Genomic DNA, 11,857 nt, shown 5'->3' on the forward strand with positions numbered 1-11,857 from the left:
CCTACACTTCCACTACTCATTTTCTGAGAGAGAACCACATACTCATGTGTTGAGACCAAGACATTCCAATCCAATCACAATAATCTTGATCTCTAGCCTTCCCCAAGTTGCTTTCCACTCAAATCATCGTTCCACCATAGCCAAATCTGTGTGAGAGAGTTGAGTGTTGGGGAGACTATCATTTGACACACAAGAGCAAGGAGTTCATCATCATCACACCATCTATTACCTTTTGGAGAGTGGTGTCTCATAGATTGGTTAGGTGTCACTTGGGAGCCACTGACAAGATTGTGGAGTTGAACCAAGGGGTTTGTAAGGGCAAGGAGATCGCCTACTTCGTGAAGATTTACACAAGTGAGGCAAGTCCTTTGTGGGCGATTGCCATGGTGGGATAGAAAAGGTTGCTTCTTCGTGGACCCTTCATGGGTGGAGCCCTCCGTGGACTCGCGCAACCATTACCCTTCGTGGGTTGATGTCTCCATCAACGTGGACGTACGATAGCACCACCTATAGGAACCACGCCAAAAATCTCCGTGTCTTCATTGCATGTGCACACTCCAATCCCATCCCTTTACTTTCTTGCAAATTGCATGCTTTACTCTTTCCGCTGCTAATACTCATGTCATGCTTGCTTGAAATGTATTGTGAATGCTTAAACTTGTGCTAAAACTCCACCTCAACTTGAAGAACTTAAAAACTACTACTTTTGCTTGTTGAGGATCTAATCACCCCCTCTAGACACCTCTTCTCGATCCTTTCAGATGATAAGTGATTTTAGAAAATTAACAATGCTACTAGAAAAGATCATTACCCCTTACCTTTTATTGATCAAATGTTAGAAAGGTTGTCTAAGCATACACACTTTTGCCTTCTTGATGGATATTCTGGTTTCTCTCAAATACATGTATCACAATCCAACCAAGAGAAAACCACTTTTACTTGTCCTTTTGGAACTTATGCTTATAGACATATGCCTTTAGGTTTATGTAATGCACCTTTACCTTTCAAAGATGCATGACTACTATATTCTTGGACTTTTGTGAAAAGATTGCTGAGGTTTTCATGGATGATTTTTCTATTTACGGAACTTCTTTTGATGATTGCTTAAGCAATCTTGATCGAGCTTTGCAGAGATGTGAACAAACTAATCTTGTCTTGAATTGGGAGAAATGCCACTTTATGGTGAATGAAGGTGTCGGCGTGGAAGCACGATCACCTATGGGGCAGGGCTACCCCTTTGTGGTTCGACAAGGGGGCGGTCACATTTACACAAAGTGCAGAGGCACCAGGGCAGCGCGGCGATTGACATCTCTCTTTTTACTCAGGTTTGGGCCGCTTTGCAGTGTAAAACCCTACTCATGCTGTGGTGGATTGCATTGGAGGAACACGAAGGAGCAGAGTGCTCTGGCCCGACAAGGGTGCCGCAGGGGGAGCAGCTGTGCTAATACGAGTGTTGATGGATCGAATGTTCGAACCCCTTTCTAGGTTGCCTCGGGCCTCCTTTTATATGTTAAGGGGCGACCACAGTGGCAAAATAGCCATTTTAATGTGATTAGATAGCTAACAGTGCTATCATACCTAACTCTGGCAGTTAGGATAAAGTGCATTAAATGCACCACTAGGTGTCATGCTGAGGTTGACGCCCGGCAAGCCTGCTGTGTTGCTTATCCATCTTCTTCTTATTAGAGTGATACGCCATCTGGACGGGTGTTAACAAAGCTAATCGGTTCTTCACCATGCTGCCATGTGCCTGACAGGATCCACCTAGCCACTTGAGAGCTTGATACCACATCGATTAGTGACCTGAGGGCGGTGAGGTGGAGCGGTGGCGTCTTGGGGGCCTGCCAGCAAAGGGGCCTAGCGGGTTCTGAGCTTGACGGCCCGGGAAGCCTTGCTGGGGTGAACTGGTCTTGTCCTTCAGGTGCAACCTCAACCCGGCTAGGCTCTCCTACCCGGCAAGGGAAGGCTTCTTGAGGCGGTCTCTGGTCAACTTGATCTTCTTGAGCTTGATGTACCCGGCAGGGGCAGTTTGCCCGGGAGGCCACACAAGTCTGTGCACCAGTCAAGGGGAAACAAATACCCCTGTTTGGGTACACCGATAGTAGCCCACGGGCCTGAGCCATACGTGCCACGGGCGCCATTAGGTTAGGCCCAAACAGTGCATAGACATATGGCAAAAATCCGTTGTCCACGCATTGATGATTTTATTGACCTATCAACCACACGTCCATCCCAAGCATTTATTATGGGTCGTGGAATCGTGGGTTTGCAGCAGTTACTGGGTAGTGCGCCTGTTAAAGGCGGTTTCGCAGGAGGAATAGTGGAGAGCCTGCCCCCTCGCGTGGTCCCAGTAAAATAGGGCAGATGGGAAGGAGCGCTGCTCATTCACACCCTTCGCCCCTCTCGCTTCATCTTCTTCCTTGCGACGAAAACTGCCTCCACCGGCACCATCCTTCTCCATACCACACTAGATCCTTCCCTTCCACCTGCTCAAGGAAATGGGGCGCAAGAATAGCGCCATAAAGGGAAAACGGGAGGCCAAGCCCGAAGATCCAAAAGTAGAGGAAAAGAAGAAAGAGGCAGAGGAACTAGTTCAGTGGCGGCAGGAGAATGTGGTTTTCTCGCCGTCAGACCTAGATGGCAATACCTTGATCAAAAGGTATGCCTATATGTGGGGGAGGAATACCGAAGGTCATGGAGAACCAATCGTTCTTCCTGATGGGCCCAAGATTCCATTGGATTCGTATCCCTTTTTCCGCGCCTACTTTTATTGCGGGCTTTCTCCCCCTTTCTCCGATTTCCTTTGCGCCATGATGTATGCTTTTGGTTTTCGCCTGCTGGATTTCACGCCCAACGCGATGACAAGCATGGCGGTGTTTGCCCATTTCTACAAGAACTTTGTGGGAGTTGCTCCCAACGTGGGTTTATTCCGCCACTTTTACACCCCCCGCATTGAGGACAAATCCCTTTTTGGGAATATATCATGGATTCCGCGGGGAAGGAGAGAAGATTGGGATTGTCTTGCAGGGCAACTGCGCGGCAAGTGGAAGGAATGGAGGGGCGATTGGTGCTGGATTAAGGACCCGAAGGCTCCTCTGTTCTGCTTGCCGCGAACTAGATGTGTGGTTCGTGTAGCTCTTGTTGCACTTCGGCCACTCTGTCCTCGTGCTTCTCACTCACGGTTTTCACCGTCTGGTATTCCACGGTCGCTCGATCGGCCACCATCTTTTGTTCGGTCGCCGCCTCCTTGGCCTTCTTCAGTTCGGCCCTAAGGCCCTCGACCTCCGTGGCGGTAGCTGCAAACATAATCAAGCAACTCTTGCTTAGGGATCATCCCGAATATTTTGACCAACAAGAGAAATGTAAAGTATCGACCAGGCTACCTTGCGCCTTGTTAAACCATTTTCTGACGAGGTAGATCTCCTCATCGGAGCTCTTAAGCTTCCGATTCATCTCATCTAGGGCCGCGGCATTAGCAGCCGCCGCCAGAGATGGGGCCTGCAATAACAAACAAAACTCACATAGTTCAGACTCCCGATTTAATGGTTTTTCGATCCTCCACCAGGTTTTTCAACCCTGACAAATCTCGGGGGCTGCTATATACAAGGAGTGTATAACTTTGTTCAAAAATCCGCTTTATGAAAGGAACATTACATGGCTTACCTCGAAGCCCGTCAGGAGGCCACTGAAGGCTTCCTTCAGTCCGCTGTTAACGGACCGAATACTTTGTAACACCATGCCCGTTAAGGCGTGGTGCTCCGCAATGATGGAAGAGCTACAAGGCCTCCTCCATCGCTTCCAGCCACCCAGCCGCAACTCGATCGCCGGTGTTCGGCACTGGCATCGGGGCCCTATCTCCTCCTTCGGTGGAGGGCAGAATTGATGCCTCCGGGGGCCTTGCGGGCTCCGGAGATGTCATTTGGGAGGCCTGGGGTTGACCGAACTCCCCCTCCATATTTTCCAGAAGGGATCCCTCCTCTTAGTCTTCGATGACCGAGGTGTTGACCTCGGCCATAACTTCATCACCTCCACACCCCCTGTTTGGACCGGGAGGAGTCCTTCGGGACAACACCTCCCCGGTCTCTGTAGTAACCGGGGGAGGTGTAGAGCATGACGCGGTTCCGCTCTCCACCAGTTTGGCTGGCGGAGAATTTCCCTTCGAGAGTTGGTCGGTAGGGAGGTCGCGCGGTGGGCTGTAACATGAATACAAACAACATGTTAACAATAGACAAAGTCAAATGAGTACCTTTGGAGTGTCCGGATCTATACCTTTTCATAGTGGGCTTGACCCTGGGGTTCCTCTTGGGTACCTCTTCGGACTTTGCAGATTCCTTGTCGGAATCCGAGCAGTCATCGAGCAGGACCAACTTGGGCCTGCGCTGCTTCTTTGGGACACGAGGAGGTTGTTCCTCCTCGGCATCTTCGGATGCCGCCCTCTTCATTGCACAAAGAGGAGCCACTCTCCTCGTCCTCATCCTGCTTCCCACCAGGGTCAGAGGGAGCTTGGGTTTCCCCAGACTTAGAGTTCGGGTGTGCCCGATTGCGGAGACCTTCTCTGGTCTCCCTCATCTCGCTCTTCTTCCTTTTTTTCTTTCTGGCGCCTGGTATGGTGCCACGATCAGCATCTCCTCTAACAGGGCCGGCCATGGGTCTTCGGGCTGCAGGGCCGGGCTGTTCATCAGCATGGCTTTATCGAGCCAGCCCTGCAAGGAAGGGGAAGGAGTCAGATCCCTTATTGAGAAAACTAATATCTGAAGATGAAATTAGGAGAGATTTATTACCTTCTTAGGGGGGTGTTCGGCGTCAAGGCCGATATCCTCCTCTTCGGCTGGCTAATCCTTCTAAGGTTTGAAAGGCATCTTCCACAGCTTGTCATGGGTGGTGCCGTGGAAGTGGTGCACGGTGACGGGGTCTTCGGACTTATACGCCCACATTGGGGCAACCCTTTGCTGGCAAGGGAGGAGGCGGCGGCAGAGCATCACCTCGATCACGTTGGTCAGCTTGGCGCCCACATTTTTTATGCTGACGATACGCTTCTGCAGCAGCTCCACCTCTTTGGGTAATCCCCAATCGAGGCTCTTTTTGGTCCACGAGGTGAGCCTCGTGGGCGGTCTGGATTTGAATTCGGGGGCCGCTGCCCAGGCTGCGTCGTGGGGTTCTGTAATGTAGAATCACTCCTTCTACCAAACTCTGACAGTATCTATGAACGTACCCTCCGACCACTCAACATAGGTGAGCTTGCTGACCATGCCCCCCCCCCTCTGCAGTCCGCTTGTTGGCCGTCAACGATCTTTGGCTTGACATTGAAAACTTTCAGTCATAAGACAAAGTGAGGCTGGATCCGGAGAAAGGCCACGCAAACGATGATGAAGGCTGAGATGTGGAGAATAGAGTTCGGGCTAGATCATGAAAATCTAGCCCATAAAAGAACATCAGCCCTCAGACGAAGGGGTGGAGCGGGAAGCCCAGTCCCCGGATAAAGTGGGGGACGAACACCACCCTCTCACCGGGTCGCGGTGTGGGGATGTCCTGGCCCTCTTCTGGGGCCTGGTGAACGACAACGGCCAGAAGGTAGCCAGCGCGCTTCAGATCCTCGATATCTTTGTTGGTGATGGTTGAGGCCTCCCACTTGCCTCCCGCGCCAGACCCGACCATGACCGGATTAAGGAAAAGGATGGGGAGGATTTCTTAAGGGCGAATAGAACGGGGTGCTGAAGCTCTGTAGATGGGGAAAGCAATGGCTAGAGGAGGGAGAAGGCGTGCACAGATGAGGATGGTTGTTTCCCTTCTATAAGCAGCTGTAATACCAAAGGTCCTCTTATTGTGCTGCATGCCTCACCGTTTCCCATGGCAATCATGGCGTTATGAGCGAATGGGATAACCCAAAATCATTGATCATATCCCTTAAAAAATTGGCACAATCTCCACCTCAACGGGACTTGCCAATAGAGACACTGCCTCGAACCGCGAATCTAGCATTTACAATGGTTCGATGTACATGACCGGGTGTGACTCTTAGGCAAAAAGTTGTCAGGCAAAGGTACCGCTCACACCCGGGCGGTTGGCCTTCGAGGCTAAGTAGTATCTGCAATTCAAATTCCGAACACTACCTGGTTAGCACATGGCCGGATTCTAGCTTAAATAGATCTGGGAACCCGGATAAAAAAGGTGGTGCTGAATAGGAAGAGGGAGAGGAACTCACCCCACAAGCCGGAGCCATCGAGCATATCAAGATCTCAAGACACAATGAAGCACCGACGTTGAAGGAAAGTTTGGGAGCTACTGAGGGAGTCCTGGATTTGGGGGTCTTCGGCCTGCCGGCCTATCCCTTATGGGCCGGATTATTAGGCCGTGTTGCCAGCGCAAGGAGGCCGAACTATGAGGAGACCCTGTATCCAAACAGGAAGCTTTTTGGTGCCTTGGTGTGTCCTCCAAGTCAAGATGAGAAGAATCGGCATGTTTATCCTTTTCCTGTAACCGACCATGTGTAACTCTAGTACCCCTGGTGTCTATATAAACCAGAGGGTTAGGCCCGTAGAGAGAACAACAACCATCATCCTACTAGTCTATGATTTAGTTCATCTGATCTTGTGGTAGATCAACTCTGCAATCCTCATATACACAAGCAATATAATCAAGCAGGACGTAGGGTTTTATCTCTTAGAGAGGGCCCGAACCTAGGTAAACATCGTGTCCCTAGTCCCTTGTTCCCCATTGATCCAAGATGCACAGCTTGGGACCCCCTACCTGAGATCCGCCGGTTTTGACATCGACACCCATACAACGGCAACCGCCGCCGCGATCCCGCATCAAGCACCGTCGACACCGGAGGAAGCTCAGGCCGCCACGTGTGTCTTGCGACGAGCCCAGAAACGGGATCCCAAGATCTTTCGCCACAAGGACTCACCACCTGGCCCGTCATCCCCGAGGAGGGGACGCCGCCACCACCATGGCCGGATCCGAGCTAGCCGTCACCATTGCCACGCCAAGACCGGATCCGGGATGGACGCTGCCACCGCCATCGGCCATGCCCAGCCCACCTCCATCCTCTAGCCACACCCACGCCACGCCCAACAGATCTCCACCCGCGCCGCCAAGTGCCGCCGCCGGGAGCCGCCGCATCGCCGTGCTTTGGATCGGTATGACGCCATCATCGAAACCGTCATCCCATGTCGCGCGACATCAAGCATGGACAAGGGAAATCCCCGCCCCCGCCCACGCCGACCAGATCAGTGGCACACACCAGTGGCGGCAAGGAAGGGATCTAGAGGAGGAGGACTAGCCCCAGCGGCGGCTAGGGTTCGCCCCCTCGGTCACTCGCGGGAGCGACGCAAGGGGGTATGCAAGGGGACTTATCAATTCAATCGATCTACTTCATAAATAGTAACTTGCGATAGAAAAACACAGATCAAAATTGAATTTGGTGGTGCATGACCTTGCACCATTTTCTAACATTTTCGACTGCTAGCTCGGGCAGTTCCCAATTCGGTATCTCGGCATTTCGATTCACTATCGGTGTTTAATTATCGGAGTGGAAGCACATGGAAGAGAGACTTGAGGACTAGAAGGGCAAACTCTTGTCATATTAGGGGCGGTTAATTTTGATCAATTTCTTCCTCAACAATATGGTTGTATACATGTTGCCATTCTTCCACTTATCGAAAGGGCTTCTTCAGCGTCTAGATTACCTTAGATCTAGATTTTTTGGCAATGCAATGATGAATCCAAGAAATTTTGGCTGGCTAGGTGGACTGTATTATGCGGCCCTAAAAGTAAAGGGGGCCTTGAAATTCAAGATGTTGAGATTAAAAATATCTCTCTTCCGAGTAAATGGGTTTACAATTTACTCATGGAGAATGGAGTGTGGTAGGAAATCATTCGTAACAAATACATGGGGTCCAAAGCCATTTCTAAAGTTCATTGGAAACTCGGTGACACATTTTTTATATGGTGTCATGAAGGCCAAGGAATTATTTTTTCAATTTGGTACTTTCTTAGTTAGGGATGTTTCTCAGGTTTGATTCCGGAAAGATGGCTAGGCGCCACCCCGTTTATGGTGCAATACCCTAACTTGTACAGGATTGTCAGACATGAATTTGTCACGATCAAACAAGTTTTGGGACAAGAAAACCCCAATATTTCTTTTTGTATGGACCTCTTTGGCCCTCGTCTGGTAGCATGGAATGAATTACTCTCTCGTCTGGAGGACATTCAGCTAACAAGCGAGCCGGACAAATTTCGATGGAAGCTGCATCAGAACGGCAGTTTCTCAGTCAAGTCCTTGTACGATGCAATGGCTCATATTGATGTTCCCATTGATAACAAAAACTGTGGAAGCTAAAAATACCTCTAGGAGTGAAGATATCCCTCTAGTTTTTAAGCAGAGGGGTCATCTTAATTAGAGATAACTTGACGACGTAACAGGCAAGATAGTAAGACATGTGTCTTTTGCCAATATGACGGGTCTATTAGACACTTATTTGTAAGTTTGCTCGTGCAGTATGAGCCATAGTTCAAGTAGCTTCAAATTTGTACCCCACGTAGTGCACGTAACATGTTCGGCAATTGGTTGCAGGGTATTGATAAATAACTTTTTGCACATATTCTTGTGGGGGCGGTTGTCTTATGCTGGGCATTGTGGCTTACCAGGAATGATGTCATTTTTAATAATAAATGTGTTTCTTGTCTGTGCAGGTTATTCATGCATGTACGTGTTGGCTCCGTACTTGGTCTATCCTGTAGAAGCCAGAGGACAGAGACATTTGTATAATGACGTCTACACGGCTGGAGCGTACGGTCAGGGAGGTTTTCTCCCTCCATAGATGACGGTGTAATCTCCGTATACAATCTGCCCACCCTAGACTAGATTGATTTATTTTTGCTTCAAAACAATGTTTATTTTTCGATCGTTTGGATTTGTTGATTGTGTGCATTATGTTATGCAGAGGCCGGGCAATGCAGTTGTATAACCTTGAAAACCAATTCAACGAAATGACCTTTATAAAGAAATCCTGTAATTAGAGTATCATATCTAGTATCGTGCATGCCAACTAGACAATTTGAATAAGATGATATAATTAAATAATGAAATAGAGGATTGAGTATTACTACCTCCGTCCTGGTTTATTTGCCTCCTTTGTAATTTGTACCAAATTTTGACCATATATCTAACTAACTAGCACATATGCCCGTGCATTGCAACGGGAGAGATAATCGACATATCCAGTGAAATATCCGTCAGGACGACCAAACAACACCCGAATTGTGTATGGCTACAACAGAGAGGCACACATTGAGGTCCAGCAGAAATTATGCGTGCTCCTCCCACGTCCCTCGGTATTATAGCACACGCTTATATGTGGTTCTCAACTTTTTCGTGGTTCCTTTCTCCTTCAACTGGCTCTACTGAGTTCTTAGCAGCTTATTGTCTTTGCTCCATTCAATTCTATCTTTTTCGTTTTTCGATAGGAAGAAAAGTTTAGTGTACCATTGAGAATCGTCTATTCATAAGAAAATGTACAAATCAAAATTCAACCGCTCTTTAAATTTGTCTGCTCGATACAAAAAATTATGATGTGTGCAAAGGATCAATATAGATTACAATCTTCCTAGAAAACAACGAGGTGCAAGTAGAAGAATTGTCTTCTAATAAATTGTATAGTCTGTGTGTGTAGTGTACATCTCTATACAGAAGAAGGCTTATAGTTACAAGCCCATACATACAATTCTGCCTTTTTTGTATGTGGAAAACTGCAAACATTTCAGCTCCAAACTCGGTTCCATGATTACAGAAAATGGTTTTTAGATGTACCTGGTGCGTCTTTAAGAACAACAGAGTGCATCATTTCAGAGGTTTGTTGAATATATGGCCTGCTTGGTATGCTTCCAAGAACAATTATGCAAAGCACAATGGGAACATGTCGGATATATTATCCCATGGAGGGCCGCAAATTTTTTGATTTCTCCGAGCAAGGTCCGTCCTTAGTCCAGCATTACAACACCTAGTTGACTCTAGCTGTTCCTACAACTGCCATGACTAATAATCATAATTTGTTTCATCTCGAAACATATTTTCATACTATACAAACCTTTCTCAGAACAGGTACAACACAACTCTATGTTTAGGGAAGGTTTCTGTTCCTTTCCTATGAACTTTTATTTTTGAGATCACAGTCACATGAATATCAGCATATGACTTACTAAGTTAAAACTGATTTCATCAGAGCTACCAAAATCCATCCATGGCGTCTTCCTTCTCCACCTCGCAGCTAACATCCGCGTATTGTCTGCACAAGCACGCCAACACGCCCTATACATGGCGGCCTGTCCAGGGGATGGCTACCAACTCTGACACTGCAAGTGCAACAGACATGAGGAGTACAAACTACAGTCTTTTACTTGATGATGCAATGCGGGACAAACTCCAGATTCTGAATACAAAAACCTCTAATCCTGCTATTTGAATATGCATGGTTTCAATTTAGCATATGAAGTCATGAACCCATTTTTCAGAATAACACTTCTCCATCGGATGCTTGTTTTCCGTAGTTTAGGTTCGACATCCTACTAAATCACTCCTGGACGTCTACATTGATGCTGACACTCAGTTTTTACAGCCTTTTAAGCGCATATCCATTCACTGTCAGTTTTCATTCAGTCGCAATGCAGAATCCCCCAAAATTATAATTTACCAGTAGATTACCATGTAGCTGAGTCACAATCTCAGGAGAAGTTCATATGTGTTCTCTGCATGCAGATATGGTCTGAGTCATGGTCCTGAAGAAATCCCGTACCTGCTGATGGTCATGAAGAAATCCCATACCTGCTGATGGTCATGAAGAAATCCCATGTAGCTGCAGAAGCGACCGCTTGAACCACCCAACCCCGTCACCACCCCCAGAGCCGCTCGCTGCCATGGACGGCCGCTACGTCTGTCTGCATTGGCTGCAGGCAAGCGCGCGCATCAGGCCCCGCCGCCGGCGACGACCACCTCCTTTGCGCCTCGCCTCTCCACCGGGCAGCTTGCCCCCCGGGCCCTTCATGTATGTGCTCTTCCCGCCTCGCCGGAAGACCATGGCGTCGCCAGTGCTCGAGCGCCGCATGCATGCCCCTGTAGCCGGCCGCCTCACACGCGACCGCGCTGCCAGTCGTGTCCTTCGGAGAGCCTCCCTGTCTCCCGCTGGCTCTTTTCCCAGCCACTACGCCTCCAACTCCGATGCCTCTGTAGCCCCTTTCTCATCCCACTCGCCGTCACGGGCACCTTGGTGCCGTTGCTACTTGCATCCCTCGGCATGATGGTCAGTTACTAAATCTCTCTCGCTCTCTGTTGCTGGGAGGCACCGAATTGGCAGAGGGAGGCGGGCGGGCGCAGATCTCATGGCTGGACGGAACTGCTCCTCCCGCACGCGTCCGCTCAGCCGCCGCGGCCACCTTTGATCTCGACGAGCGAGCGGGTGATGGAGAGAGCAGAGCAGGAGGTCAGGTTGGTTTGGCTATTTTGGTTTAATAGAGTTTTTTTTTTTTTTTTGCAAAAACGAAGTGTTTTCTCAGATCCACTTAATAAGGGATTGCGGGTTCAATTACCAAAAACCACATGGTTTTTTTACGAAAAGGCCGAGACGGTGAGCGGGCAGAAGCGATAGCCGCTTTATTATTAGGGAATGATAAAATGGTAATGCATGTTAACAAAAATTACATGGTTGGATTCGTATTTGAACCTAGTTTTCAATGATATAATTTTTTGTGACATGCATGAACATTTTGTTAGTTAAATTTATGGTCAAAATTTGGCACAAAATACAATGAGGACTATCGTGGGAATGAGTCTGACACTAAGAGTAGGGGGTACGTGGGAGGA

At 48.6% G+C, this 11,857-nt stretch overlaps 1 long non-coding RNA gene across 1 annotated transcript; it reads right to left on the bottom strand.

Annotated features, from left to right (window-relative positions):
- Nucleotides 1–9,911: 9,911 nt before the first annotated feature.
- On the bottom strand, nucleotides 9,912–11,493 carry LOC120976687 (uncharacterized). The gene is made up of 2 exons (XR_005772859.3): nucleotides 10,823–11,493; nucleotides 9,912–10,746 (listed from the first exon to the last, which is right to left on the bottom strand). It is a non-coding gene; the product is annotated as an uncharacterized lncRNA (long non-coding RNA).
- Nucleotides 11,494–11,857: the final 364 nt, after the last annotated feature.

This window comes from Aegilops tauschii, chromosome 3 (assembly GCF_002575655.3).
Source record: "Aegilops tauschii subsp. strangulata cultivar AL8/78 chromosome 3, Aet v6.0, whole genome shotgun sequence".
Lineage (NCBI taxonomy): Eukaryota > Viridiplantae > Streptophyta > Magnoliopsida > Poales > Poaceae > Aegilops > Aegilops tauschii.